The sequence below is a fragment of the Strigops habroptila genome, chromosome 20 (assembly GCF_004027225.2).
Source record: "Strigops habroptila isolate Jane chromosome 20, bStrHab1.2.pri, whole genome shotgun sequence".
Lineage (NCBI taxonomy): Eukaryota > Metazoa > Chordata > Aves > Psittaciformes > Psittacidae > Strigops > Strigops habroptila.
Window position 1 is genome coordinate 2,092,189 of NC_044296.2, and position 15,829 is coordinate 2,108,017.

Consider the following 15,829-nt stretch of genomic DNA (forward strand, 5'->3'; position numbering starts at 1 on the left):
TTTTCTTGAAAAGCGAAGTCCTAATTCTGGCATTTGTTGAAAGGGGATTGCCTGCAGTCATCCTTTTTAGGAATAGATGGTGTGAAATTAAGCTGCCTGATTTTTCACTTTGATGTTACTTTTAATTTTCACTAGAACATAACCATTTTAACTTAATTTCCCCTCTGAAAAAATGTTTTTTTGTTATTATTCTTTAGAAGAGATCCCTAACTGAAATTGAAATACAGTCTTCAAGAAGTTGTAGAACTTTGATCACTAAACTTAAAAGCTAGGAAGGAGATAGGATTAGTGCTATGACTTCTGTAGATAAATATTTGTAGGCACTTGTGACTTAAACAGAAATTAAAAAGGGGGAATAAACATCTGTCCTTTGAGCTCTCCAGCTCAAGGTTTGGACACTTCTGGAGCATGTTAAATTATTCCACATTTCCTCTAGTCTTAACCCATCCATAACTTCAGTCTGCCTAATGGTCTGAGATGCCTTGAGCTGTGACTCGTTTTTGGTTCACCCATGAGTAACTTGCTCAAGTGCAGCAGTGCTTTTGAATTGACATCGACTGGTGTACCTGGACAGCTTGACAGAAGATGGAAATAGCTGCTGAGCTGCAACCCAGCTCCTAGGCAGAGTGGATGGAAGTTGAGCATGAACCACTGGTCTCTTCCAGACATCCATGGGTTTGCTGGACTCTCTCAGTATCCTGGGTGCTGTGTATAAACTAATACAGCATGTAGCTTTTCCCATGCAAAGCTACATCAGAGGTTAATTTAAGTTCTACTTTTATGATAGCCCTTCACTTAATACTGGTCCCAAGCTTTTAGAGCCAAGCCTTACTGGAGAAGACTACCAGCAGCGCATCCACAGGCTTACCCAAGTGTGGGCACATGCACAAGGGTATTGCAGGACAAATGTGGAGGCCCACTTGTGCTCTGAGCACCGAGTCCTGAATTCCTTCCTGAAGGAAGAGGGAAGACACCCCCCCCCCACCATCTGCTTATGGCTGGAAGTGTGAGTACCAGTGAAGGCTGTTGCACCCTGCAGCTCACTCATTTCTCTGCCTGTGGTGCCCCAGGCTGCTCTTCCAGGAGTTTAGGATAGTTCTGCAGAACTTCAGTAGAGAATTAGTTTATCTTGTTTTGGCACAGAACTTGTAGCGTAATTTGCCACATCTTGCTTAAAGCAGAGCCCTGAGAAGCTGGACTTGCTTACAATAAACTTGCAAATAGATTTGGACAGCTGCTGTACCTCAGATTTAAACCCTTAAAAAGCAGTGTCTGCTGCAGAGATACTGCAGCAGTGGGTTAAAGCAGTTTAACCAGTCTCCACTCCTCCAGCACTTCCCAGACACCTTCAAGGAACTCTAGTTCTTGCATTCAGTACATGGAGAACTGGCTTTGCTGCGGTCTGATGATGCAGACCTGGCACTTTGAGGCTTTTGTTCATTTGGAGAGGAACCTGTTAGAAGGACAATGCATCACATGGCCTTTTATTGCCTTAATGCTGCCAGTGTATGGCCAGAGCAGTGCAAGAGGCAGCTGTATCATCACAGGCCGTCCCCTAAGCGGTGGGGATGGCTCAGCAGGATGCTCCGATGGCTTTTATGGACTGTAGCAAGCCAAAACCCTAGCAGGAAGCTGTATGGCACCTGAGCTCTACCTTGCTTCTGTGGCCTCAGTGGTGGAGCTTTATTATCTCAGACACTTTATCTGAAGCTCTAAGGCTATACAGGAACCAAGAGGCTCACATGGAGCTGTTTATTGCTTTTAACTTTGGGATGATGTTGCCTTCAAATGCACTTCCTCAGTTTCTATAGGTCTACTGGCTTGGGTTTATTTACTCCAGGAGAGTATCAGCTAAAAGCTGGTTGTCTTTGCCACATTGGTGTGTTGCAGTTTCTCTACTTGTAATTCCGAGCCAAATGTCACTGACTTGTCCATTGCTCATGGATTTGAGCAGGCATTTTGTCATCTTACTATTGCCGTAAAATTGCCAACAGTTTTAGGTTGGCAGCCAAATCTTCATGTGATACTGGTGGGAATGAGGTGGTGATATGCTGATTTTCAGTGATGTTCTTTGAGGACCAAGGGATTTGATGTTACAAGCATGCAACATTGGATCAAAGTGGCTTTTAATGTGGTGCTTACTCTGATGCGCTGACTTGGGGGAGCAGTTAGGGCTGATGTTGACGAAGTAGGTGACTGGAGGGGAATAGGAGAGTTACAGGATTCCTGCAAAGCTGGGAACCTGCTGTCCCGTCCTAAGTGTCACCAATTGCTTCACAAGTTGTCGAATATTAAAAAAAAAAAAAACCCACTTGTAGCGTTCAAAAACACTTGTAGTGGATTTCTTGTTACAGTTTGCCTGGTTTTAGTGCTGTCAGCTCCTTTAAAATGTTAGTTAATGGAGCACTGATCTTCTACTTCTCAATTTCTCTTGCCTTAAACAGCCCCTGGAAAACTTATAAAACAGTCATTTGAAGACACTCCTAACATGGTAGCAAATGCTTTGAAGGGAAGGCTCTGTCTTATTCCTACCATCTGTCTCGCCACACATGCCAGATGATGCAATGTGCTGTATGCCACATGAAAATAAACCTTTTTATTTTTAACAAACTGCATTTAGGAACACATTAGCAGAATATTTAGCCAATCCCTAAATTTGGGACTGATCTTACTTAATTCCTCAAGGCAACGCTACCACACTGCATCCTTCAGCGCTGGAGCTGGCACTGAAGAGCTGCAGACTCCTACTCTGACATTAACAGAAATGAGCCTGTTCCACCGTAGTGCTCAGAGCTGGGCTGACTTAAACTGATTCACTGGGTGTAAGCAGTGTTTATCTTCAAAGGACGTGTGTGCACATGTGTGTGTGTGCTCACAGGACTCGACAGTAGAGCGATCTGTAGGACAAAGGGCATTTAGAGCAGAGTGTGGGTGTGAGACACCAAAGGTTTGGAGATTAAACCGGTAGATGTGGAGGAGCTGGAGGTGCCTGGCCAGCAGTTGGCACATTGAGTACAGCGCAGCTCCTCTGTCCCCTGCAAGCTGTGGTGGGGTCACTAGAGTTTCAGCTGTTCTTTTTCACTAATAGTTTGTTTTCTTTTGTTTCCCTGCAGTGTGGGTGGCAGCATGACATGTGTCATGATTCTGAGTGCTTTAATGAGTGTTCTTTCTGCTTGCTGCTTCTTCTGCCAGTGCTCCCTGTTGTCCTGTAGTTACTGCCTTTGTTGTCCTGTGACCAGACTGGTCATACTGCAGCTGGGCTGGTTCATATGTACTTCTGACCGCAGAGGCATGCGTCACGAGTCCCTCTTTAAGATCTGTACATGAACTCAGAGTGTTCCCAGTGCAGGCTAAGGGCTGTTTGCAAGCAGCAGATCTGCTGCTGTCAGACGCATGAAGTTGCCAGGTCTAAGCCTGACATACTAGCTCTGGGCGTGCAAGCTGGCAGTAACTGTGGATCTTACTGCTAGACCACTTCGAGTTACTTTAAAGCTTTGCTGAATAAAGTGCTTGAGCTGTAGATGTGCTGCCTTAACCCCTGATGGTCTTCAGGATAAGTAACTTCACCAGTCTCCAGCCTGCTCCAACTGTCTTTTTATTCCCTCTTTTTTGGCTCAGAAGCAAGCCAGGAGCTCATGTGTGGGACACTACAGCCAAAACCAAGCTTGCTGCAGAGTAGGAGAAAGTTTGCAGTGCCAAGTGTCCCAACAGGCTTTTTTTTTAGCCATAGTAGCAACTGATAGCAAAGCAGCTTGTGGCCACCCCACCGAACCCAGATAGGCATTTATCACATAATGCTAAATCCTGCTTTTTTTCCTTTTATTTTTGGTATAGGAGACTCCAAGTAGATGCAGCACTATCTAATCAGTCTTAGTGTGAATGTGCAACTTCAGGCAAATAGCAGGAGTCATTTGAGGCTCCTGTGTAGCACGAGGACTTTCACTTCAGCTAGCTGCTAGGAAATAACCTTTGCCTGCCACTGATGAGGCAGCATGGGCCTGTGCATCATGTTTCTTAATTCCTGCTTTTTTTGCTTTTGGAAGTCCTTTGAAAATGTTGTGTGCGGTGGAACAAGAACTGAGGAATCTGCAGGGCTTTCTCTTAGCTTTTCCAGGATGAGCCTGATACATATCGAATCTCTTGGTGATAACATCAGGCTTTTAGTGTCTGCACGCAGGTTGAGTTGTGTTCCCCTTGTGCATGGTGCTGATGGAGTTAGCTGACAGTTTATGCTTTAGAAAGGCTTTCTCTGCTGGTGTGCCCCACACTAACCTGCTGCATCGACTTGAAAACCTGCTCAGAAAAGAGCCATAGTGCAATAAGCTTTAGGTCTGGGTCCTTTTGGATATAGCTAGATTAGTGCCAGACTTGGAACACATTAAACAGTGGGAAGTAAGAATGAAGCCCAGTTTTTAACTACTTGGAATTTGAGGAATTGACAATTAGCTCTCATAGCAGAACAGAGCTGCTAGAAACTGCACTTCTTGTTTAGTTAAGACCTATCTCTTTGCATACATCTAAATTAAGCTCTGTAGATAGTCAGGAGCCAGTTGCAAAACAAGCCCAAAACGTGTAGTTAATGGTCCTGTATTAAAATGCAATTGCATGAAAGTCTGGTGTTGCAGCATAAACGTGGCTCCTGTCATTGTGCTTTTTCTGGCTTATTCTGATTTTTAATTGTGGGGTTTTTTATGGTGCCTGAGCAAGAGCAGGAGAGTTGTGGCATCAGGACAACCTCTTCCGACGTATCTTTGAGAGAGATGAGATGAGACTAGTTGCATCCCCATTTCAAGCTCTTGCAGGGACATCCTTGGTCCCCCTGGCCAGGAACAACCTGGAGGCATGTTGCCTCCTCCCAGCCCTGCCATGGGACAGCTCCAGGCTTTGCCGTGTTACCTCCACACTTTACAAAGAGCTGCCTGTGAGTGAGCGTCTGACTCAGCTTTGTCCTTTTACTAGAGTGAAAAGCGATGTCTTGGTGGTTTGTGTTCCTCCCCCTCCTCTGGCTGAGCCCGCAGCGCTGCAGAGGGGAGCGGTACGCAGCGCTCACTGCGTTGGCAGGGAGATGCTGTAGGAGAGTTCCCTGACCCTGGAGCCTCTGCAGTGATGCAGCCCATTGACGTACTTTCTCCTGCATCAAAGTGACGGTTGCCGGGCTGCCTCGCTGAGCCTGGCTTAGTTTTTTGGGTGTTTAATATTAAAGCACAAAGCTGTGCAGTCAGCACATGTGTTTTTATTCTTTGAAGTGGTGCTGGCTGACTGCCTGAAAAACATTCTCCAGTGGTGGTGGAAAAAAATCTCGTTTTACAAATAGTTTTGTTTTACTTCACCCCTTTCTTTCAGAAGCTTGACAATAGTCCTCTGGAGACTGGATCTCATGTTGCTGGAAGAGGCTGACCTATCCCCATAGCTGACTGCAAACACGACTGGCATTAGATGTTGAAGAAACAAAACTGCCATTTAGGTGGCTGGGTTTGTGGCTGTCTTTCCACATTGTACAATACGTTCTCCTAATCTTGTTCAGCGTCTACCTCTTGGCAAGCTAAGAGGTGAATGAGTAGCCTGAAGTTTTAAGTTTGGCGCTTCAGTCTAGAGGTTTTTAAGGGGCTTGAGTGTATTCATAGAATCATAGAATAGGGTTGGAAAGGACCTTAAGATCAGTATTGCTGCTAACCTGAATGCAGCAGGGCTTAAAATGAAAAATACAATAAAATGAGTCAGATTGTATTTTCAAAATTAACATATACTTCCTGAGCAAGAAGTACTGGACTAACCATTATTATTGGAATGGGCAAGGAGGAGGGGAAGTAGGATCAGCTGTAGGAACTGACAGTGTGTGGCACTAATAGCATGTGTATGTAATCTGTATCTTTTAAATGCACTGGTAATGTGTTCCTCATAACTTCAGCTGCTTAATGAAGATGTTAGTTAGCCAGGGATTAACAATTGTGCTTTATGTATTGCAATACCAGGTATACACACCTCAAGTGAGTCTCTTCTGTGATCTTTATCCAGGCTTGGTCACTAAAAGGCAGCATTTCACTGATAGAAGTGGCCTTCTGTAGCTGGTTTGTAGTAGCACAGCTGGGCAGGATAGAAATATTTTGTCCTTTTTCTAGCAAATGCAATTAGTATTAAATTGCAGGAATAAAAATTGGGATTTAAAGGCACACAGCTAGGCTTGACTTGGCTTCTGAGTCATTTTAAAGGTAAAATGGGCTTTTTTTAAACATGAAGGTCAGTAGAAATCTTTCCACGAAACTTTTGATATCAGTGGTCATTCAGTTTTCTTAATTTACTAAGTAACTAAATGATACCACCAAAGTTCACCACCAGGAATACCACCAAAATCAATTTCTTCTTTCAGTGAGCGATACCACTCATGGATGTAAGGGTGTGCTCTGCTTTGTTTGTTCTAAGTTAGGTCTGGGTAGGGACTCTGATTTGTTATTTCATGCAGAGGTGCAGCAGTGTGCTGACAGGGTTTCTGCAGCTAAAAGCCCAGCCACAGAGAACATCTTTGCTTAATGTTAGCATGGTGGCTTGTGTATTTGTGTAATTTGCTTAGAAAACTGGTAGAATTCCACTAATCCCTCTGTAAGTGAGCTTATCATGGGATATGAATTTCCTGTTGCCTGTCCCCTACTGCTGAATGCAGTAAGATGGACAGCCAGAAAATCACGTTGGTTCCTGTATCAGTGCCTGTCATTTGTTCCAGTTTGGGTTAACTTGCCGCTGCACAGAGGTTATGGTTTTCCAGTTTTCCTCTTGCTGTCAACTGTTTTGATACTTAGAGCTGAATGTTATAAATAGGTCCTTTTGAAATATATGAGCATAATATAAACTATATGCACACGTGTAAATGTGCTGAGATATGTAAAGGGTGGGGTGCTGCTAAGCAGATGTTTGTGTGATGCCTTTTTAACCTTAAATTCAATACAGTCCCATTCAGAGTCTCTCAAAATCACACAAGGCAGCCGAGTGAATTATTGTACTCACTGTTGTAGCTAAATAAGCTTGATTCATTCTTTCTCCCTTTTATCATAGAATCATAGAATAGTTTGTGTTGGAAAGGACCTTAAGATCATCTAGTTCCAACCCCCTGTTGCAGGCAGGGACACCTTCCACTAGAGCAGGTTGCTCCAAGCCCCTGTGTCCAACCTGGCCTTGAACACTGCCAGGGATGGGGCAGCCACAGCTTCTCTGGGCACCCTGTGCCAGCGCCTCAGCACCCTCACAGGGAAGAACTTCTGCCTTATCTCTAACCTGAACTTCCGCTCTTTAAACCCATCCCCCCTTGTCCTATCACTACAGTCCTTGATGAAGAGCCCCTCTCCAGCATCCTTGTAGCCCCCTTCAGACACTGGAAGCTGCTCTGAGGTCTCGACGCAGCTTCTCTTCTCCAGGATGAGACAAACGATTTCTGCAGCAGCGGCCTCCCCTAGGAATGCTGGCTATGTGAAAAATGCCCCGTCCTGCAGCGCTGCTGCTCTCCCTTTTCTGCCAGTGCCTCACTGCCCACACTAGGGCATGGGCTCTGCTCCCCACACAGATACCCTCCTGTCCTGGGAAGTGTCACCAGTACCGTTGCTGTTCAACACTGTGTCAGTGCCAGCGTGAGCAGGTTTGCATAAAGCCAGTGTTCGCAGGAGGGTCACCGGTTTCCCCAGCCAGCCCCAGGGCCACTGGCTGCCTGTTGGCACGCTGAGTGTGCAAGACAGCCACTGGCATGAGGTTAGAGATCACCATGTGTTATAAGTTTCCCCGTGCCTGGTATCACAGATGATGAAATTTCTTGGTTTCATCATTGCAAAGAGGCTGCACATGTTAAATGGGACTTCTCCAATCACGTTGTGTTGAATGTTTATGTCTTTTCTTTCTTTTGTTTTCCCAGGAACATTCCAGGAGTAGTGGACAATGGTATATATGTCTCGTGGCTGTTTAAGGCCATTTTGTCTTGGAAAAATCAAGCAGTGATACTGGATTAAGTTTTTATTTGTTGTCACAGTTGTCCACAAAAAGCAGCTTTGGTCACTTGCACTCTCCAGCCTTAGGCTGTCTCTGCCCTCTGGAGTTGAAGTGAACTTCAGATTCATCATGTGTCAGTTTGAATCAATCCATTTTGAAACGAGGGGAGCTTGTCCTGATACACAACCTCAGCATTGCCAACTAGATGGAGGCAGTAATGTCAAAAGCTGGGGGACAGGCCACTTCATTGGGTTTTATTTTGGCTGATGCTGCAGTTGAGAAGTGTGTGGACTCGCAGGCCTGTACTAGTACATCTCCCCATCTGGCGGGAGCTTGCTCTGGAATAGAAGCACCTTACACTGATTTTAATTAAATCCAGTTGTAGCTGGGCATTTTGTTCTAGATTTAAATGGGAAGGCTGGGCTGACTGCTCCTTTTTCTTAATTGCTGTCACTGTCAGTCATCACTCCCACAAATGAAAAGTCTTGATTGATGGTGTGAGATCTGCTAGTTGCTTTTAGCATGAGGGTAGTGTAAGTCTCTCACTGATTTTTTTAGGCTTATCTGGTCTAACTGTGCATGGAAATGTTTTAGGAGCCCTTCCTGTCTAAGCTGTCTAATGATTTAAAAAGAAATAAAAGCAAGAAGCCTCAGACAGCTGGAGAAGGCAACTTTTAACCAGTTTTTGCTCTGTCTGCAAGGGGTTTGGGCCATCTCTTTCCCCCACAAACACGCTGCTTGAATGCAGAATAAAAGTGGATGCATTTGAGGGCTATTTGCAGCAAGTCCATGTATAGGTAAGAGTGAACATTTCTGGAGCTGGTGAGTGCTGTCTCTGTGAAAGTTTGGTCCTTCAGAGACGGGCTCTTCCCTCCCCAGGAGCTGTGGGGCTTATGCCGACTGGCTCACTGACAGGAGACCTACTGAGACACTGTCAGTTTTTGCACTGCTTGTTGTGCAAAAGGAAAGCTTCCCGCCCTTCTCTTTCTTTCAGTTTCAAGTTCGCTGCCAGGCACATAAGTAATTTTCTTTTCATTTGGCAAGTGAATTCATACAGAAATGGGGGCCTAAGTAACCACAGGACTGTGTTCCTTGTCCAGAGTGTGAATAAAAACTGGGGGCAAAAAGTGCCATTGGGTAATCCTTGGGATTTCGGTAGAGGGTTGGCTTTGCAGTGCCATGGGACTTGGAGGTGCAGGCGAGTGGCCAGCGATGCTCAGGTATGTACAGTGTAAGCAGAGAAGGATGACACCTGTGTAATAGCAATTGCTTAATGCTCTGAATTCAGGTGAGTTTGAATGTTTTATGTGTATCTTGGTTTTTTTTCTAACCTGTAGTATGTGATTTTCTAAATATAAGCACCAGCCCTATGAAAAATAGTCAGTGAGCCAAAGGTCACCCATTACCTGAAGGCAGATCCTTCACGTGCCTTCTGGTACAACCCCTTCACACAATGTGCAAGTTCCTTTTTTAGCCTCTCTGCTTTATTTCCATCCCCAGCAGTTCCCAGTCCCAGCCCTGAGCTCATTGCTGAACCACTGCCAGCCCAACATGATTTTTCTTCCTGTAAAAGAGACAAAAGAAAACGACCTGCTTCCTCTCAGTGTCTGCCCAGCGGATTCCAGTGCTGATGTAGGAGTTGTTCCTTGTTGCAAACCCTCACATGATGTTGCAGTCATCAGTATTACCAAAAGACCGGGGTTTGCATGCAAGCAGCCACACAGACACTGCAGTCACATGGAGATACTGGCCTTTTAGAGTTGTTGCTTTGGTGGTTGAAACAAGTGCAAAAATAGTCATCAGGCTGATCAGGCTGTGTCCTCATTCACATTTGGAAGCAAGCCTCTTGGGTTTTGCTTGCCTGCAGCTGATTTAGGGAAGGAGGGTGAGTCCTCATCTATGACCTATTGTAAGTTTCTCCCAAGCCCTCTGTAGCTACATCAGTAATGAAAACAAGATGACTAGAGAAAGTCATAGGACTTCTCTTGTAGCAGTGTGTTTTGTGGGTGTATGAAGAAAGCAGTTCTATTTACACTCATGTGATGTCTCTGCTGCAAAAGGTCACTCACATTTCTAGTGAGATTAGAAGGAGCTGGCCCCCAAATACAAATGAATCGCCCCTGCAGACAGAAGCTGGCAGTGAATAAGCATCCCTGAGCAGTTCAGCTCACTAGCAAGTGTCACACCAGCCCAGCTTCAGAATACCTTGAGCTGTGAATTGTTTTTGAAGCATTAGTTGAAGATTTTGTTGAGGTTTTGCTTTACACCGGGCTCTAGGGTGTGACTTTTTAAGAGTACCAGTGTGGAATTATGGCTCTGAATTTTTCCAGTGTAGATGAGGTGCCTGCTTCATGAAAAAGATGCTCTCTTTGGGTTTCAGAGACTTCATTAGCAATGGGGTCAGCAGATTTGGGGTTTGTATTAGCAAAAAAGATACATGTATTTAGTGTAGCCCATACCCAGACATGACTGGCTCAAACCTCACAGCTGTGGTGTGGTGCTGGACAGATGTTGCAATGTGGTGCTTTGCTGTTCAGTACTGGGCTAAAGCCACGATTCAGTGCTTGAGATGAGTCCTCCATGCATGCCACGAGGGTGTGCCTGTTTGCTTTAGCTCAGCCTTGCAGTGTGTTTGGGGTCCCAGCAATTACATGGTCATAGCAGTTGCTTAACTTCGTCCTGAATCGCTTTCCTCCTTGGTCATAGCTGTAAGTAGCTCTCTGTAAGCAGGTGAGATACTAACATGAGCAGGGATCATGTTTGTTTCAATTCAGGGTCACTGGAGGACTCTCAGGCGTGAGGCTAGTGGAAACTGCTCTTTTCTTACAGCTTGAGGTCTGTAGTCAGTGTCTGGACATATTGCCCATGGCTGTCGAGTCAATGTGTTACTTAATCTGTGTTGCTAAAGAAAGTTCAATATTGCAGCAGCCTGTCTAGGCGCTGTGTTTTTCAGTGCATGGTTGCCTTGATTCATTGATGGCACCATTATGTCTAGAGAGATTTTTGCATTTAGTGTCTTCCCCTTGAAACACCCGTTGCTCCACTCCATTGTTTACAAGTTTGCATCTTTCAGATGACCCGTAGGAAAAGTAGTGAGTGAGTGTTTCATCCTTGAGTTTCACACAGATTGGAAAGGCGTTGCAGGCTCTCGCTGCATATATGGGGGCATCTGGTTTCTTCACTGACTCAAGATGCAACTGCTATAAACCAAATTTAGGATTTAAAAGCTATACTGTGCTATTTTGCTACTCACATCCTCACCCCTACGAGTATTTGCAACAAGTAACCTCACCCACAGCTTTGGAGACTCTTCATTACAGTAGTAGAAAGCATTTGCAAGCAAGCAGTTGTGACCCAGATGTGTCCATAGCAGATGCACCGAGTAAAGAGGTTTCCATGTGGCTACTCCTTGGCAGTAATTGCAGTTCAAAGCAAAGGAGCATGAGCAGCTCATGCTAAAGATGTCATTTATGAACCTGGAAAACCAGCTCTTCTGTGTTCTTGACAGAGTAAGGCCAACATCAGTCAATGTTTCAAGCTCTGCTAGTTGAAATGTGCTGGAAGTTCTGCTAAGAAATGGACTTTAAAGGCCTCTAGGGTTTATGAAATGGACTTTAAAGGCCTCTTGCTGTCTGTGTGCTGTAAGATAGAGCAACTAGGAATTTAGCACAGAACTACACAGTTCTATTTTAATCAACTATGTTAGTTGATTCTTCTCCTTGCTTTGCAGTCCGGAGTTAGCAGTTCCTAATATCCTTTAGACCATTCTTATTTTCACTTAAGGTAAAGATAGAATAATGTTTTGAAATGGGGTGGACTGAAAACAATTTCTACATGCAGTGATTATGCAAACACTATCTGGCCCTTAGGACCAACCTTGTAGTCACTATTGATTGTGGCAGACACCATCAGCAGGAGCCAAGTATTGTGAATCCTCTGGGTTTGATAATGTGTCTTCAAAAAGGCTTTCTGAATATACAAAGTGTAAAGCAGTGCTCTGGCAGCTGAAAATATACAGTGATTTATGTACTTTATTTGGAAGCTAGTTTAGGTGTGCAGTAGCCAACCCTATATCAGCCTCTTAAGTCACACAGAACAAGCTGAAATGCTTTTGGCTACCATTCCTAAAGAGGCTTCTTCATGGCTCTGGGCTGCAGCAAGGTTCACCAAGGAGCTGGTCAGCATTTTTCTTGTTTGCTCAGCATCAGCTGAATGCTGCTTCCTAATACTGTGCAGCTTGTCTAGAGAACAAGGCATACAAAGAGGATCGCGTATCTTCTGCACTTGAACAAAAGGTATTTCATTTTTAAGTAAATATTTTTGTCATAACTTCAGGCTCCCCCTCCTCCTCTCCCCCCCGTAAGCTTGGTGGTTGCAAATACTCCCCTTGTGCAGATGCTGGAATGAAACCAAATCCAGTACAGGAAGGTTAGCTCATCTTCCACCATAGGCTGGGGGGATTAATTCCCATACCCTTACTGTCTTACTTATCTGTTTGATATTTGGCATTGCAGACAGTGGGCTGAAGGAGGAGGCTTAGAATCACAGAATGGTTTGGGCTGGAAGGGACTTTAAGATCATCCAGTTCCAACCCCCTGCCATGGGCAGGGACATCTCACACTAGATCATGTCGCCCAAGGCTCTGTCCAGTGTGGCCTTGAGTTCACCTTGAACTCCTTGGCTTCAGTTCATGCAAAGCCTAGAAGGGAAAAAGTCAGCCTTGAATTCTGGTCTGAAGGTCAGTAATCAAGAGTGATGCTGGAGCAGATGGCCCAAGTTCCTCAGTGTGGGGTATCTTGTCCTAAAGCATCAGATGACCTCATCTAAGCCTCCCAGATGACTCTCTCTGCAGCGATACCAGGGGTAACCAGAATGGCTTCAGACCACACTGTCTTCAGCTGAGCCTGCAGAGTAGTAACAAAACGTCTCTGGGTGTGCATATAGAAGTCATAAAAGGTTAAATTACAGTGAATTCTGCATTCTGCTTCCAGGCTGATTCACACATGTGGGACCAGATGTCTGATCTCTCTCTGCCACCTCCCCGCTGACTCTAACTGCAGTGTTGGGTCAGTGCTGGTTCCAGGGGAAAACACCTTCCATGGCAGCTCGAGGGATTGCTCACTGGGTTATTCAGCTGGATCCTGCTGAGATTGAAAGTGTCACTGCAGAAAACAAGGAAACACGTTTAAACTGCTGCTTGCTTTAACAGTGGTTGGAAGGCTATATTTAGCTTCTTTGAAATGCTATTTGAATGCATTATAGTTATAATAGCTACAGTCAGTGTAATGAACAAACCCTATTTCTTTTTCCATAACACAAGAAAAGGTAGCTGAGGGGCATATTGTGCTGGGAAGGTTCATAACAGCCATGTTACCCTGATTATTTAGCAGTTCCATATCTTCCCAAGAAGCATGGAGCAAGCTAGGCCGAGCCATACAATGACTATATTGTAGCTTGTGGTTCTGATGTAATTCCCACCAAATACTCTTTCCACAATGAAAACTTGAAGTTAGTTGAAACCAAAATCCTTGCCCTTTTCATCCCCTGCAGACAGCGCTGTGTGAAGTGCAATAAACATGCTCTGCTGGGCTTGCTCAGCACAACAGATCTCCGAAGCCCTGCAAAAGTCCCAGTATCTTCTACTGAATAGAGACTATAATTGGCACAATGCTCCTAAGGCTAGTCCTCCCAGTATTTGCCTTGAATTCTTATGTTAGGGATTTCTTGTAATCTTCATTAAATTCTGTATGGCTAACTTTCTTGCTAAACATGTGATCGTCCTGTGGGGAGAAGAAAAATAATTGAGATAATAAAACCTAAAAGCATTCTGCTCACAGACTGCAAGCAGAGGGGTGGCTTTGAATTTGTCTAAATGCTCATGTGGCACAGGAAGATATTGGCTGTTTCAGAGCCTCAGGAAAGAGACTTATTTCTGTGATAAGATAATATTTTAAAGGACAGCATTTTATCTGGGCATTACAATTGCTTCAGAGTGTAGATATGTCAGAGACTTGTTTCTTTTCATAGCCTTGCATTACTGACAAGGAAATTCTCTGCTGCTTTCTCTACCAAAGCAGCAGCTCTTCCAGCTCATTCAGACCTGTGCCCTCATCTCTGTTTTCTTTCCTTTTCCCTTGTAAAACAGTTTGGTGTCTTCTTTTACCATTTCCAACATAAGGCTGGTTTTGAGGATCCCAGGTAGAAAGTGGAGGCTTGCTGTTTAAACTGTGCTGAAAAGCTTGAGATGGGGCAACAATAAAGGTAGTATTTAAAAGAGCACATTGTGTGGACATAAGCACTAGTGACCAAATGGCCTCCACTTTAAAACAGGGTGGGTTTTTTGGGTGGCTGACAGTCATTCTTCCTTGCAGTGTTCAAGTTTTGGTGTGCGGGTCCAAGTACATTTGCCTGTTCCTCTGCTTACAGCTGAAGATGAGAGCATTGCATCTGCACTATGTTTCAGTTGGTACCGCATTTCAAGTTTGGGGGAAGGTGGATGTGGCTGCTTTAGTCAGAGGGTTCTCCCTCTTTGGGCATTTGCTTATCTGTAGAAACTTCAAAAGTCACTTCAAAAACCTTTCCAGCCACTTAGCGCCCAAGGAGCTGCACAGCAGAGGGAAGTGCCAGGCTGGCTGAAGGCTGCTCACTCACCAGTGGCATGGCTGATGCCCTTCAATCTGCTGATCTCATGATGAAGTAACTTTTGCCCATGAGACCAATAAATTCCTGTGACCTCACGATGCACTCTTTGTACGCTCAGTAAAGAAGGGAATGGAACACTGTGCCATGGTAAAAATTCCCCTGCCTGCTTTAAATCTCTTGTTTCCCAGCTCAGATCTCAGGAGTTATGGGAAATTCTCAGGAAGCTTCATGATATTCAGCCTAAACTTCCCTTTCTTTTATCTCTTTCTATAACTTAATACTCCCATGCCACAGCGCAGCCCAGTTTCCTGCTTAGTCTTTACATCCTCCTGTTAAATGTGGAACTGCTATCAAACTCTCCCAGACAAGGACAAACCCTGCAGTGGTCTAGCCAGGATATACACATTTAGTTCTCAGTCTACCCACTGCACTCAGTAAGTCGGTACCTCTCTCTTTTCAGGCCATACTTGAAGACACAAGCCTGAGTTGGAATTCCGCTTATAGCCAGGGCAATGTAGAACTCGAGAACCTGAAAACTTCTCCCTAATCACTTCTGAAACAGTAGCATATGAAAAGAACAACTTCATAGCAAAGCCATGAAGAAGGACTCATTGCTTTTAGTTGGATGATTAGTTTATCGTGGTGTGGCTGCTGGGAGACGAGAGCAAAGCTTTGTGCTTCCTTTGCAGGAGCTGCAGGGCGGGATCAATGTGGTTTTAGTTTTGCTATTATTAAGACGTATACTAACCCAGAGTGGTTTCTAAAATGTCATTACTTCTCACAGTCCCCTGTTTGGAAGGAAAGTGTGGGTGCCTGAGTGGGGGCTTTGTCTGTGACACCACCTGCACTTGAGCATCGCTTAAGCAAAGCACAAATTCTCACACCAGACTTGACAGTGGTCACTTTTCCCCAAGCCAGACTACAAAACCAGGCTTCATTTCAGTGTGCTGTGTGAAGTACACTTCATTCACATTCATTCTTCCATCCCTTTTCTTTGGGTAAGATTGCAGCATTGGGTAGCTTACATTTTGTGTGTTTACTTAAAAGATCATATATGTCCTTGGGTTTTAAAAGAATCTTCACAGAAGTGATTAATGTTTTGCTGAGACAGTTATGGAGCAGCAGAGTTGAAATGGTGCTTGAAGTACAGGAATGTACTGATTGTGAGGAGCAAGGAGGAAGTTTTCCTTTCTATGCATCTGAAGAGAAGGCACTCATG

At 44.6% G+C, this 15,829-nt stretch overlaps 1 protein-coding gene across 5 annotated transcripts in view; it reads left to right on the forward strand.

The window, feature by feature from the left end:
- Positions 1 to 15,829, forward strand: part of GNG7 (G protein subunit gamma 7) — a 73,005-nt gene that overhangs the window by 40,065 nt on the left and 17,111 nt on the right. The window lies entirely within an intron of this gene.